The 13,688-nt window shown below is 43.6% G+C and overlaps 1 pseudogene across 1 annotated transcript; it reads left to right on the forward strand.

Moving 5' to 3' along the window:
* Nucleotides 1–6,012: 6,012 nt before the first annotated feature.
* On the forward strand, nucleotides 6,013–7,155 carry LOC308263763 (serine/threonine-protein phosphatase 2A catalytic subunit beta isoform-like; annotated as a pseudogene). Its single transcript has 2 exons — nucleotides 6,013–6,552; nucleotides 6,776–7,155. The product of its transcript is annotated as a serine/threonine-protein phosphatase 2A catalytic subunit beta isoform-like (transcript).
* Nucleotides 7,156–13,688: the final 6,533 nt, after the last annotated feature.

Consider the following 13,688-nt stretch of genomic DNA (forward strand, 5'->3'; position numbering starts at 1 on the left):
GGGACTGCTTCTTCCTTACATGCTTAAGAATCCAGGACATCATCTGTAAGGAGGGAGCTCAGCGGAGACCTAGGAGGAAGGCTGTGTTGGCAGCGGCAGCTGCGGTGGCGGTGGAGGCTTATATTTGGGAGAGGCAGAGATCTGAAGAAATTGTCCCAGAGGTGGGATGCTACTGTTGTGCATGCTCAGGAATACTGGACAACATGCAGTGTGGGAAAAGAGTTTGGAAAAGAATTGAGATGGTGGAGGCAATGGCAATGGCCAGCACTTAGGAGATGCAGAGATCTGATGCAACACACCTGGATCTTTTGAAGAAATAACACCAGAGGCAAAATGCTACCACCGCACACGCTTGGGACCTTGGGACAATATGCCGTGTGAAGAGGGGGCTCAGATCAAAGCCTGCCGAGGGGTGAGGCCAAGGCCAGCAAGGCTAGGATTGGAGCCTGCCATGAGGCAAGGCCGGTGCTGGGGCCTCTGAGGCTGGGATCAGAGCCTGCCATTTGGCAAGGCCAGTGCTGGAGCCTCCAAGGCTGGGATGGGAGCCTGCCGAGAGGTTAGGCTGGAGCCGGAACCAGTGAGTCCTGGATCGGAGCCTGCCATGAGGCAAGGCTGGTGCTGGGGCCTCCGAGGCCAGGATTAGAGCCTGCCTAGGGGTAAAGCCAGTGCCCGGGCCAGTGAGGCCGGGATCGGAGCCCGCTGTGAGGCAAGGCCAGTGCGGGGGCCTCCAAGGCAGGGATAGGAACCTGTCGAGGCGTGAGGCCAGTGCTGGGGCCAGTGAGGCTGGGATCAGAGCCTGCCATGAGTCAAGGACAGTGCTGGGGCCTCCGACTCTGGGATTGGAGCATGCCAAGGGGTGAGGCCGGTGCCGGGACAAGCGAGGCCGGGATCGGAGCCTGCCATGAGGCTAGGCTGGTGTTGGGGCCTCTGAGGCCAGGATTGAAGCCTGCCAAGGGGTGAGGCCAGTGCTGGTGCCAGGGAGGCTGGGATCAGAGCCTGGTGTGAGACAACGCCATTGCGAGGGCCTCCAAGTCCAGCATCAGAGCCTGCCAAGGGGTGAGGCTGGTGCCGGGGCCAGTGAGGCTGGGACTGGAGCCTGCCATGAGGCTAGGCTGGTGCTGGGCCCTCTGAGGCTGAGATCAGAGCCTACCAAGGGGTTAGGCCTGTGCCGGGACCAGCAAGGCTGGGATAGAAGCCTGCCATGAGGCTAGGTTGGTGCTGGGGCCTCCGAGGCCAGGATCGGAGCATGCCAAGGGGTGGAGCCAGTGCCGGAACCAGCGAGGCTGGAATTGGAGCCTGCCATGAGGCAAGGCCAGTGCTGGGGCCTGAGGCCAGGATCGGAACCTGCCGAGGGGTGAGGCTGGTGCCAGGACCAGGGAGGCCGGGATCGGAGCCTGCCATGAGGCAAGGCCAGTGCTGGGGCCTGAGGCCAGGATCGGAACCTGCCGAGGGGTGAGGCTGGTGCCGGGGCCAGGGAGGCCGGGATCGGAGCCTGCCATGAGGCAAGGCCGGTGCTGGAACCTCCGACTCTGGGATTGGAGCATGCCAAGGGGTGAGTCCAGTGCTGGAGCCAGTGAGGCTGGGATCGGAGCCTGCCATGAGGCAAGGCTGGTGCTGGGACCTCAGAGGCCGGGATTGGAGCCTGCCGAGGGTTTAGGCCGGTGCTGGAATCAGCGAGACCAGGATCGAAGCCTGCCAAGGGGTGATGCTGGTGCTGGGGCCAGCAAGGTCGGGATTGGGGCTTGCCATGAGGCATGGCCGGTGCTGGAGCCAGTGAGGCCAGGATCAGAGTCTGCCAGTGGCCAAGCCAGTCCCGGGGCCGTCAAGAGTGGGATCAGAACTTGCAATGCGGCATACACAGAGAAATATCACAGAAAATAAAAACCAGATGCTTTCACTAATATGTAAAAGCTAGGACGAAATAGGTAATAAGAGGAGATCTAGTTGAAGAAAGGGCCCTATAGAGGTGCAATTAAGGTGACCAATCAGAGGGGATGGGATGGGGGAGAATGAAATCTCTTTAAAACTCATGAGGTACATAAACAAATGTATCAAAAATAACCACCAATCAAGCATGGGATCGAGGGAGGGGGAGGGAATGGGATGGGGATTGGATCAGGGCTAATTGGATGATGTGTACTTGTATATCCTCACAAGTCTTGTATTCCATTGTGATGTATGACTACAATGCACCAAAAATATATATTAAAAATAATAATCATCCAGGTATCTTGCCATAATGCTTTTTCTCCATAATTAGCTACCTTGGACCATCTATCTGTTAGTATTTTAAATTGGAAGTGAGGTAGCCAAACCATTTTTATTATACCATGAATCAGTATATATAAAATATTGTGAAAAGTCCTTGTGGCACACAGCCTGAAGTACAACATACACTTTCTTATTATGAGACTACTCACCTCTCTATTTTTACATATTTGGTAACCAGGTGTGGAGGCACACACTTGTAATTCCAGTACTTGAGAAGTTGAGACAGGAGGATTGCAGATTCACTGCCAACTTCAGCTGCATATGTGATAGTTACCTGTAAACCAAGCATGTTATATTTAGCTTAGTTTAAACAGGTTCTTTTTGTCTTTAGGATTCTTAATAGACTCATAGATCCTCTAGGAGTTTTCAGGAATAGAAATCCTCTTTTAGAATCTGGTGATCCTAGACCTGTAAAATGTCAAAAATGACAGGTTTAACTTTATAATATCTTGTAAGGACTTAGCTAGAGGGAGGTTTTGGGTATCAGTGTCATATCTTATTTATTCTGTGAGTCTAAAAATAAAAGTACAGCTTTAGTACAGAGCCGAACATGGTGGTGCACGCTTTTAATCTCTGTGCTTGGGAGGCTGAGACAGGAGGATCACACAGGTTCAAAGCCAGCCTCAGCTACTTAGTGAGGCTCTCAGCAACTTAGTGAGACCCTGTTTCCAAATAAAATATAAAATAGGTCTGGGAGTATAGCCCAGAGGTAGAAAGCCTCTGGGTTCCAACCCCAGTACCACCAAAAAATAAATAAACAATAAATAAATAAATAGCTTTAATACCACTTTTTTTTTCTTTTGTAATCCCTGAAATAGCACACTTGTCCCTGGTTATACTTTACTGCTGGATGTTCAAAACCAAGCAGGTAAGCCAGATGTGGTGGCACACACTTGCAATCCCAGTATTTGGGAGACTAAGAAGGAGGATTACAGACTAGAGGCCAGCCTCAGCAACTTAGATTCTCTGCAACTTAGTGAGACCCTGTTTCAAAATAAGAGAATAAAATTAGGCTGGGAGTGTAGTTCGGGGATAGAAGACCCCTGAGTTCCATCTCTAGTAACACAAAAATAAACAACAACAACAAAAAAAAACCAAGTAAGCAGGCAATGTTGGGCAAACAAATTTTATAACATTATTTTACTGTCAAGGGCATCCCAGGGTTGCTCTTCGGGACCATGTGAGGCTTTTTCTCTGCCGGTGTGCCATCTTCCAGGACAGGTCATGTTCTGGATGACTAGGTCGCTCCCCTGGAAGCATAGGGAGGATTCCCCTCCATCGACTCTCCTTTTCCTTATGTGCTGGTGGCTCCCAGTTTGGGGGCCCTCGGTGGTCCCCCTGATGAGGAGGAGGTCAGATGATTTACCAGACTTGCAGAGCCCTCCCAGTGACCCTGGCATTTCCTGGGTTCTATTTGGCCCTGGAAGGTGAGGATTGATCGCTAAATCTCTGTTGTTAGCCAGGCATGGTGGTGAATGCTTGTAATCCCCGCGCTTGGGAGGCTGAGACAGGAGGATCGCACAGGTTCCAAGCCAGCCTCAGTTACTGAGTGAGTCTCTCAGCAACTTAGTGAGACCCTGTTTTCAAATAAAATATAAAATAGGTCTGGGAGTATAGCCCGGAGGTAGAAAGCCCCTGGGTTCCACTCCCAGTACCACCAAAAAATAAAAAATAAAAATAAATAAAAATAAATCTCTGTTGTTGAACACCCAGGAGATCATTTTTGGTACTCCATTGTAAGCTGTCTTGCAAGTGACAGCTATCATCTCAAAATACTATTTGGGTGGTGTACTTCTGTCAAACATTAACAGACAACAGTTACTAAATTACTAGGAGCAAAACAAATCCCATTTGTATCTTTGCATAAAAAAGATAGTTGTGATACATTTAGGAACACACAAATATGAACCTGAAAAGGCCACCAATTTTTGTTTAGATGCCATTAGCTTGGTAAGGTGTTTTTTTTTAAGTATTGTATTTTAGAAGTCCTGTGCACTTTAGGAACAAAAATACCTCTAACACCAAAAGAAGTTAGCAGTAGTTAACATCACAGGCACATAGGAGTCCTTCATATATTAAATTATCTTTTACCATTTTTTTTTTTTTTGGTGGTACTGGGGTTCCTGGAAGCCCTTTTGCCTCCAGGCTACACTCCCAGACCTATTTTATATTTTTTATTTATTTGGAAACAGGGTCTCTTAAACCAGCGAGGCTGACTACGTACGAACCTGCGCAATCCTCTTGTCTCTGTCTCCCAAGCACGAGGATTACAAGCGTGCGCCACCATGCATGGCAGCTTTTATCTTTTGAAGTGAAATTTAGAATCCATAGCTCAGTGAGATAACTGTAGTTACAGGTTTATTTAGACAAAAAATATTGTTAAAAATCAAATAGCTCTAAACTGGACATTTGGGAGGCTGAGACAGGAGGATCGCCGTTCAAAGACAGCTTCAGCTTTGCACCTGAGTGAGACCCTGTTTCAAAATAAAGAAAAAAAAAAAAAGGCTGGAGGTGTAGCTCGGAGGTAGAATTCCCCTGGATTTCATCCCCAGTACCGAAAAAAATATAGTTCTAGATCTTTTATAAGTTTAAGTAACAGTATTAATAATAAAAAATAGGCTTATTATCTTATTCACAATTATACCTTATTTATACAATAATAAATTACTTATTTAATCAAAACAAACATAGGTAAATCAGATTTTAAAATAACACTTTTTATCCAAATGATACTAAATACATTGATGGCAGAAATTTCAAAAATTCTATTAACTAATTTATATGTTTAATGTTCAATACAATGCATATTGTGTAAGAGGATCACGTGTTGATTACCTTGCATGTGTTAAATTTGTATTTACCTTATAAGCTTTTATATAGCATTTAGATATGTAGCCCTCAGATGTACGCGTATCTCTAGTCATAGATATATAGGACGTCAAATATACTATACCATCCAACATAAGAGTTGTTCATTTAGCCTCAGTTATCACATACTGATTTAACAATTAAGCTGTCTCTAAGGTGCAGTTTGCTAAGTAACCAAAGGCCTAACAAAGACAGCAAACACAAGATACCATCTCTGATCAGAAAAAGATTATTGTTAGCAGAGCATGGTGGCGCATTCTTGTAATCCCAGTGCTTGGGAGGCTGAGACAGGAGGATCACAGGTTCAAAGCCAGCGTAAACTACTTACTGAGACCCTCCACAACTTAGTGAGACCCTATTTCAAAATAAAGAATAAAAAAGGGCTGGGAGTATAGCTCAGAGGTAGAATGCCCCTTGGTCCTCAGTATCAAAAGAAAAATTATTGTTTTAGGCATAGTAAATAAAGACAACAGGAATCACAGAAAATTATATTAACAAAATGTAAAATTTTTCTCTCTGGGCTTGCTTTTGTAAAATTTTTACTATAACCAATTTTATCACATATACAGACTTTTTCTACCTGAAAGCAATTCCTTTTTAATTTTAACTTTCAATTTAAGTTTTTAAAAATACCTCCTGGAGAGAAAAGGGATGCTAGACAACAGGAAGTCATGGGCAACCATCATCCTTTGGGAACAGCACTGAAGAGCTATGCAGTGTTTGCCTCACCTCCTGGTGCCCTTCAGCAATTCCCAGGGTGCGGGTGGGTTTCCCAGAGGCCAGGCAGCAGCCTTCTACTGCTCCCTCATCCTCCCCAAGGGATGGATCTGGGATGCACGCGCCAGGTGGGTCAGGGCCAGAGTGCAGGCTGCCATGAATGACCAGGCCTTCACCATGGAACTGGACCAGGGGGTTGAACAGCTGAACAAGCATAAATAGCTGAAAAAGAACCAAGTCCAGATGCTATGCAAAAAGGCCAGGGAAATTTCAACAGAAGAATCAAAAGTGCAAGAGGTTCGATGCCCTGTTTGTATCTTTGGAGATGTATATGGCCAATTCCATGACCTTATGGAACTTTTTAGAATTGGTAGAAAATCACCTGATACAAACTATCTAATTATGGGCAACTATGCAGACAGAGGTTATTATTCTGTAGAGACTGTGACTCTTCTTGTAGAATTAAATGTGTATTATCTAGAATGCATTACAATACTGAGAGGAAATCATGAAAGCCGTCAAATTGCCAAAATATGTGACTTTTATGATGAACATCTATGATATGGAAATGCCAACATTTGGAAATACTTTACAATCTCTTTGATTATCTTCTACTTATAGATTTAGTAGATGAACAGATATTCTGTCTCCATGATGGTCTCTCTCCATCCACAAATACACTGGATCCAGCCGGGCGTGGTGGCACACACTTGTAATCCCCGCGCTTGGGAGGTGGAGACAGGAGGATCACGCAAGTTTGAAGCCAGCCACGCTGGGTTAAGAGACCCTGTTTCCAAATTTAAAAAAGTATAAAAATAGGTCTGGGAGTGTAGCCCAGAGGTAGAAGTGTTTCCAGGAACCCCAGTACCATCAAATAAATAAGTAAACAAACAAACAAACAAACTGGATCCTATAAAAGCCCTGGATCATTTACAAGAAGTTCCATTTGAGGGCCCAATGTGTGATATGCTATGGTCAGATCCAAACGATTATGGTGTATGGGGTATTTCACCATGTGGTGCTGGCTACACATTTAGACAAAGCAATTCTGAAACATTTAACCATGTCAATGGTCTCACACTGGTTTCTAATCTCACCATTGTGTAACGTAGACATACAATCAGTGCGATGGTTGGAATGTGGTTACCATTTTCAGTGTGCCCAATTACTGTTATTATTGTGGGAATCAGGCTCTATTATGGAACTAGATAACACTTTAAAATACTCTTTTCTTCAGTTTGACCCAGGACTCAGTGGAGAACCTATGTTACTGGGTACACCCCCATTTACTTCCTATAAATTCCTCCTGGGAAAGCTGGGCTTGGTGGCAAATGCTTGTAAATCCCAGCATTTGGGAGGCTGAGACCGGAGGATCGCAGTTCATGGATAGCCTCAGCTTCTTAGCGAGGTCCTTTGCAACTCAGTGAGACCCTGTTTCAAAGTCAAGAATAAAAAATAGGGCTGAGGGTGTAGTTTGGAGGTAGAATGCCCCTGGGTTCCATCTTTAGACCTGCAAAAAAAAAAAATTTTTTTTTTTTGCTGAGCTGTCTTTAAACCTTGTGATCCTTATGTCTCAGCCTCCCAAGGACTGGGATTACAGGTGTGCACCACCATGCCTGGCTTGGAGTTTTAGTTTTATGAAAAATTTACAAGCAGACTTCCACTTAATCCATTACCTTTTTAATTTTGTTGAAGAATGTATAATTAACTGAAGAAAAGATTCTTCTTGGGAGTATGTTGTCATAATAGTTAAGAAATTTTTCTTTATGTAAACAACCTTACTATTTTTGTTGATCTGCATGTTGCTGTCATATTTTTCAGGACTGCTTGCAAGCATCCTATTTGGTGTACTGAGCAAATAAACTCCATTTTAAACAAAAATTCAAAACATTAAATGCCTTCTTATATCTGTAAACATTTCCTTTTACTTACTGGGCTTTTCTTTTGTCTTTCTGGACTCTAGTGATATGGCAAATTTTTCACCTCTCAGTTTGGTTAGAAGAACCACATCTGGTTTACCATGCTGGGACAAGTTTGAATTTTTCCCATAACACAAACTTCAAACCCTTTATTTTCCCTCCTGCAAAACAAATCCAGCTGCAAGATAGTATCACTGTTTACATTTGCTTCTGGTGGCTTATACTCCCTGTCTTTTCATCTGCATTACCAAGCACAGGCACAGAAGAAGACCAAAAATTTTTTCTTTAAAGTCTGGGGTCAACAGAGCTTGAGTTCCTTAAGATACAATGTGATGGGGTGCTAGTAATCTTGGCAGGTGGAGAGTTACACATTTGAAAGACAGTGGGGAAAAAATCCTTTTAAAATAGGAGTGGTGTTATCTTTTGGGTTTCATGGTTAACCTATATTATAAGTATTGTTTCCTAGGGTTAAAGGTTTCCAAAAGACAAAACCTGACAGACATCTATCGACATCTATCAAGGCCCTTTGGATCATCATAGACACACACGGCACTGACCCATCTGATTTCCCCATGCCAACTACATGCATGAATGTTACCCTAAAGCTGGGGCCCTAACTTTGCCCCTGTACAGCTCGAAGCAGTTTTTTAACTATTCGACGTCCTTATTCCTTTGCTGAGGGGTACATTCATGCAATAGAAATGGAGGAAAAATTATTGAAAATTGAGCTCGTGTTAAATGTTTGCAAAATTGTAAATGTCAAAATGTATTTTCTGTATCTACCTTTGGCCTGACAGGTGTCAGGAAGTTACTAGACAGAGGGGGGAATGTGCCAGTATTGGGAATGGCCTAGGAAGATTTGAGAAAGCTCTGATTATTAATATATTTCAAAACTAATTGTGTCAAAATGGTGGCAGACCTGGAGAGAGAAAGGCTTGGCTTGGTCAGGAAGCAAACAGCTATTGAAACTTAGATTGACTTAGCTACATGTAATTAGCAAGTCAATAGGAGAGGAGAACTAGGCCTTTAGCTAAAGACAGATCTACATGATAAGCCAGCTAAGATGGTAGGAGGGGTCTACCTTCATGAAAGTAGACATCTCGCCACACCTTATTGGGGAAGGTACCTTACAGGGTTAAGGGGAGGTACCTTACAGGGACATTAACTACGTCAGAGTCAGGCAAACAAGATGGAGGTCATGGGTATAAAAGGCTGAGTCCACATGTAATTCCTTTGGTGTATGCATTTCGAGTCACCTCCCCCCATGCCATTTTGGCATGGGGCTGTATTTCTATTTTCTGTATTTCTATCTTTCTAATAAACTTCTTTAAATCTTCGAAAAAAACTTAAAAATAATAAAATAATAAAATAAAATAGGAGTGGTGGTGCATGCTTGTAATCCCAGCATTCATGAGGATTCCAGTTCATGGACAGCCTCAGCTACTTAGCAAGGCCCTTGGCAAATCAGTGAGACCCTGTTTCAAAAAATTAAAATACTAAAAAAATAGAGCTTTAGGTATAGCTCAGAGGTAGAATGCCCCTGGGTTCCACGCCCAGAACCACAAAAAAAAAAAAAAAAAATCCTTTTAACTTCTCTCACTGTTAGACCATCCCACAGTGTTCCCCAGGTCCTAAACCTGAACCTGATTCTCCATTTGTGCAGGACCACACATGTAGCAAACCTGTCAGAGTACAGAGTATTCATGCTCACTGATGTAGACAACAACACCCAACTATCCCTGATCACCAACACAGTCACACACACACACACACACACACACACACACACACACACTGGGTTTGGCTGTGTCGACTATTGCCTTTCTGTGACTTCCCTTGTCACCCAAGAGAAATGTTCCTAGTCTGTCTGTGTCCAATTCTCCAAGGTCAGTGGTCAATAATATGGGTATGAAGCTCAGGATGTAGAGCCCAGCTCCCGGCATCACTGTAAATCCAGTATCTGGTCCAGCAAAATTTGGTTGCTTTTTCTAGGGGATTAAAAAATCTCCATGCAGCTCTTCCAGGTAAGGGTTGTTGCGGAGTGTTTCATTGGTCTGACCATTGTCTTCAATTTCTTAGGGTGGTTAGGTAAAATAATGGATAGCTGAACCCATCAATATATATATATTTTATAAATATAATTACACATTGACCAGAACCCCAATTTCTAGCAACCTTTGTTGTCTTTAATAATGACTCAGGAAAAATCCGTACCATGATATTGTTTTCCTATATACCCAAAATTTGAAAAAACATTTAATAGACCCAAATGTTATTGTAGATCTCAAGAAGTCAAGAACATTTTAAAGAATCAATTACATTTCACATTTAGATAATTTAATAATCAAATTATAGATTGATCCTGTAAAACCAAGATAAACATCATTAGTATTTTAAACCATTTTTTCTGCCGCAGAGATAAAATTTTAAAGCAATTAATATTGTATTTGAAAATATTCTACAGAGACAAACATAATTTTTATTGACAATTTACCTAGGAAAAAGGTATATGTTAATAATTTTAAGGATATTTTTACCTTAATTTCATGAACCAATCTTAAATTTACAGTTATCAGATTTATTTAAGTTGCATGAACTAAGAGGCATTTGAGTTTATGTTTTTTAATTTATGAGTGCTCATTTATTAATATTCCAAATTTGCCACCAAATAAACAACATACAGGCATGTCACACACAGAACAAAACAAACAATGTCAACAGGTAGGAGACCAGAGAGTTACAGATATTTACTACCCAGAGTAAAGTCTCATCTTGGGCTTCCAGAAACTAAAACATATCATGCTGTCACAGATATTATTATATCAACAGCCATAGAGCCAGGCGTGGTGGCACACGCTTGTAATCCCAGCATTCGGGAGGCTGAGACAGGAGGATCGCAGTTCACAGACAGCCTCAGCTACTTAGTGAGGCCCTTTGAAATTCAGTGAGACCCTGTTTCAAAATAAAGAATAAAAAATAGGGCAGGGGGTGTAGCTCGGATGTCGAATGCCCCAGGGTTCCATCCCCAGACCCGGAATAAATACATAAATAAATAAATAAATAAATAAATAAAATAACACTTGCATGGAGCAAACCTATATAGTTGGTTATGCTTGGAGCAGAGCCTACAAGTGAACATGGGACTCAGTCAATGGATGCAGGTGGCCACTTTGTCTCCCCATGACAGCAAACACACCAATCTGTCCATCTCCTTTTTAATGGCCCCCTAAAAGAGATATTGCTATACTTTTAGTCAAACCAGAGAACTAAATCTTGCTGAGTAAAGACAACAGGAGAAAAATTAAAACAAAGGGACAGAGACTCAGAAAGCCTCTAGTTAGACAAAACAAAAATAAATCAGAACAAAAATATATGTATTCAAACCCAAGTGAATGTAGAAAAACCCTGAGTGAAAAAAAAAAAAAGAAAAGAAATGGTCATAGCTACTCTAGCAAAAGGAAATATAGAGACAGCCCGAGGAGTCCAGATTAGCTCAGTGTATCTGAGACTTCTGGCTATATTATATTCTTCTATAAATTTGTACAGGTGCTAGTTTAAGGATGTGAGAATATAATTAAATCTTTTTTAATCAAAGGATTAGCTTAATTTGAAGCAACTTAAAATGGGTGAATTATGTAAATATGAATGACATTTTCACAGGTTGGCAAGCTTCTCTTGGTATTTGTCACCCCAAAAGAAAGGTGGTTTTTCTTTGGGGGGGAACACAAATAGGGTAAACATGGGGAGTTTTCTTGGGTGAGTTCACCAGAAAGTTCACAAAGGTGGCTGGATCAGGAGTGGAGAAGAGAGTTTGCCACATGGTGAGTTCTTATGCTGTGCAAAAATCTCACCTCTTCTTATGCAGAGTGGTCTGCAGCGGTCACTTCCGGGTTTTGTGCCACAGCTTAGTGTGATTGCACTAACCTCATGTTGGAATTTTCCCACCGGTATGTAAATCTGCAAGACTCTGCCACAGCTGGGAAGGGCGATCTCTACATCTCTTCTCAGAAGGGCTGGCAGGATCCTCCTAACGTCTATGTTCCTGTTCCCTGGTGGGACTTGCATACTACTGCGGCACAGGACTGACCAGCTGGGGACGTGGAGTCCAGACCCCTTCAACACTGGGAGATGCATAAGGTCAGCGGGAATTGAAATAGACTCCCCCTAAAACTGGCAGCTTCCTGGTTACTTGCTTTCTGCACACCTTCCCTGTGAGAGCAAAGGCTGAACCCCCTCTACTGTGTCCCCCATAGACACCTGCAAAGCAGAGACCCCAGGTCCTCTGGCTGTGCCTGAATTTGCATGTGTATTTCTTTTCTTATAAACATTCAGCTCCTCTTATAAAATCTTCCCTTGCCCCGGAGTTCTCTGATGATGGTGCTTTGAAGGAAGAAAGTTTTCTTTCTTCCTTCAGAGCCAGCTTTGAATAAAAAACTCTTTCCCTGCCAAGCTTGCTCTGAGCAGGCGAGGGGCAGAGCCTGGCCTCCTGCCCTGAGGAAGCTGCTCCACCTGCCAAGTAAACAGGCACCATGTAACCGCACTTAAGAAACACTAGCCTTCGCCTTTGAAGTGAAAAGTTTCCTTTAAGTACAGGTGACTGTGTTTTCACAGTTCTTGCTGAATGGGAAACATCTCCAAGTCTTCCTTCCTGTTAACCTAACTGTGCTCAGGGAGGACTTCTAGAATCCCTTTCAGGATTATGGAGAAGGCTCTGCAGCGGCTGCAATGTTCCTGATCCTTCATCCCGCTTCTGAGGTGGAAGGGGGAATGAGTGGCCATTTCCTGGGTCCTTTCCCTTTCCTTAATCACCTAAGAAGGCCGTGGGCATTTCATCTCTCATCCTTTCTTGTGGGGTGAGTCCAGGCGAGGACCTTACTCTGTACTTCCATTGCAGGCTAGCTGCGACCTCTTTATTTGTCTCTTGCCAAGAGCATCCTTTGTGCTTGGAATTCTTCCCATTCCTGCATCCCACTTCCTAAATGTCTGGTGAATTTTTAAAAAATGAACAAATCTGCTGTCAGTTGAGGGCCAGTCGGTGAAATATGTTAAGGCCTTTCATTAACCAAAGGACTAATGAGATTGGCTTGCTTGCAAGGCTTTGAACGCATGGCTTTGAACCTAATGAGAATACATCTTCTTCCAATTACCAGGACTGAGAGAAGGTTTCCAAGTCACAGTGACATGGTGTGTCTAGGAGATATATCCATCAAGGGTTGCCCCAGGGGAATGGGGCCTCCGTCCCTCCCCAGGCAAGAGCAAAGTCTGAGATGCTGCTTGGAAGCCAGGTGAGTATTGGCCAGGAGATATTTCTAGAGCCACCAGCCTGATGTCTCGCAGTGCCCTTTAGCTTTGCTCCAAGGGAATTTAGTACCAATCCTTGAGAGAGGACTATTAAAACTTAAGATAACTCCACACCTTTCTGTTCCCACAGTGTAGCTTCCCCAGCAGCCAGGTCCTACAGGGACAGCCTTAGGATTGGTCTTTAAGTGGCCTCAGCAGAAGCATCTTGTGTTCAGACCCTCCAGCAGGAGAAAGGGAAACAGACGTTTTTCCTTACCAGGGTTCTTGTCTATGAAGTATTAAGAATGACACAGACAACAGAAAGGTGAGCAGAGAGTTTATTATAAAGGGAATGGGGAAAGGGAAAAAGAGGCAGATCGCCCTTGCAGGCCATGGGGACCTGGTGTCCAGCAGCTGCCTCCTGAACACTACTTAGGAGCAGCCCAAGCCATGTGCTGTCAGATGCAAACTGCTTTCTCCCAAAGTCCATGCAATCTACCAAAGAGAGTTGCAAGCCATCCCTAGGGGCCTCGGTTGGACTTGATGTCCATTGGTGTCATCTGGTTACTACCCGAGAGTAGCTTGGGCTGAGTGCTATCAATTACACACCGACTTCTCTCAATGCCAACACAA

This window comes from Muscardinus avellanarius (genome assembly GCF_963383645.1).
Source record: "Muscardinus avellanarius genome assembly, chromosome: 5".
NCBI lineage: Eukaryota > Metazoa > Chordata > Mammalia > Rodentia > Gliridae > Muscardinus > Muscardinus avellanarius.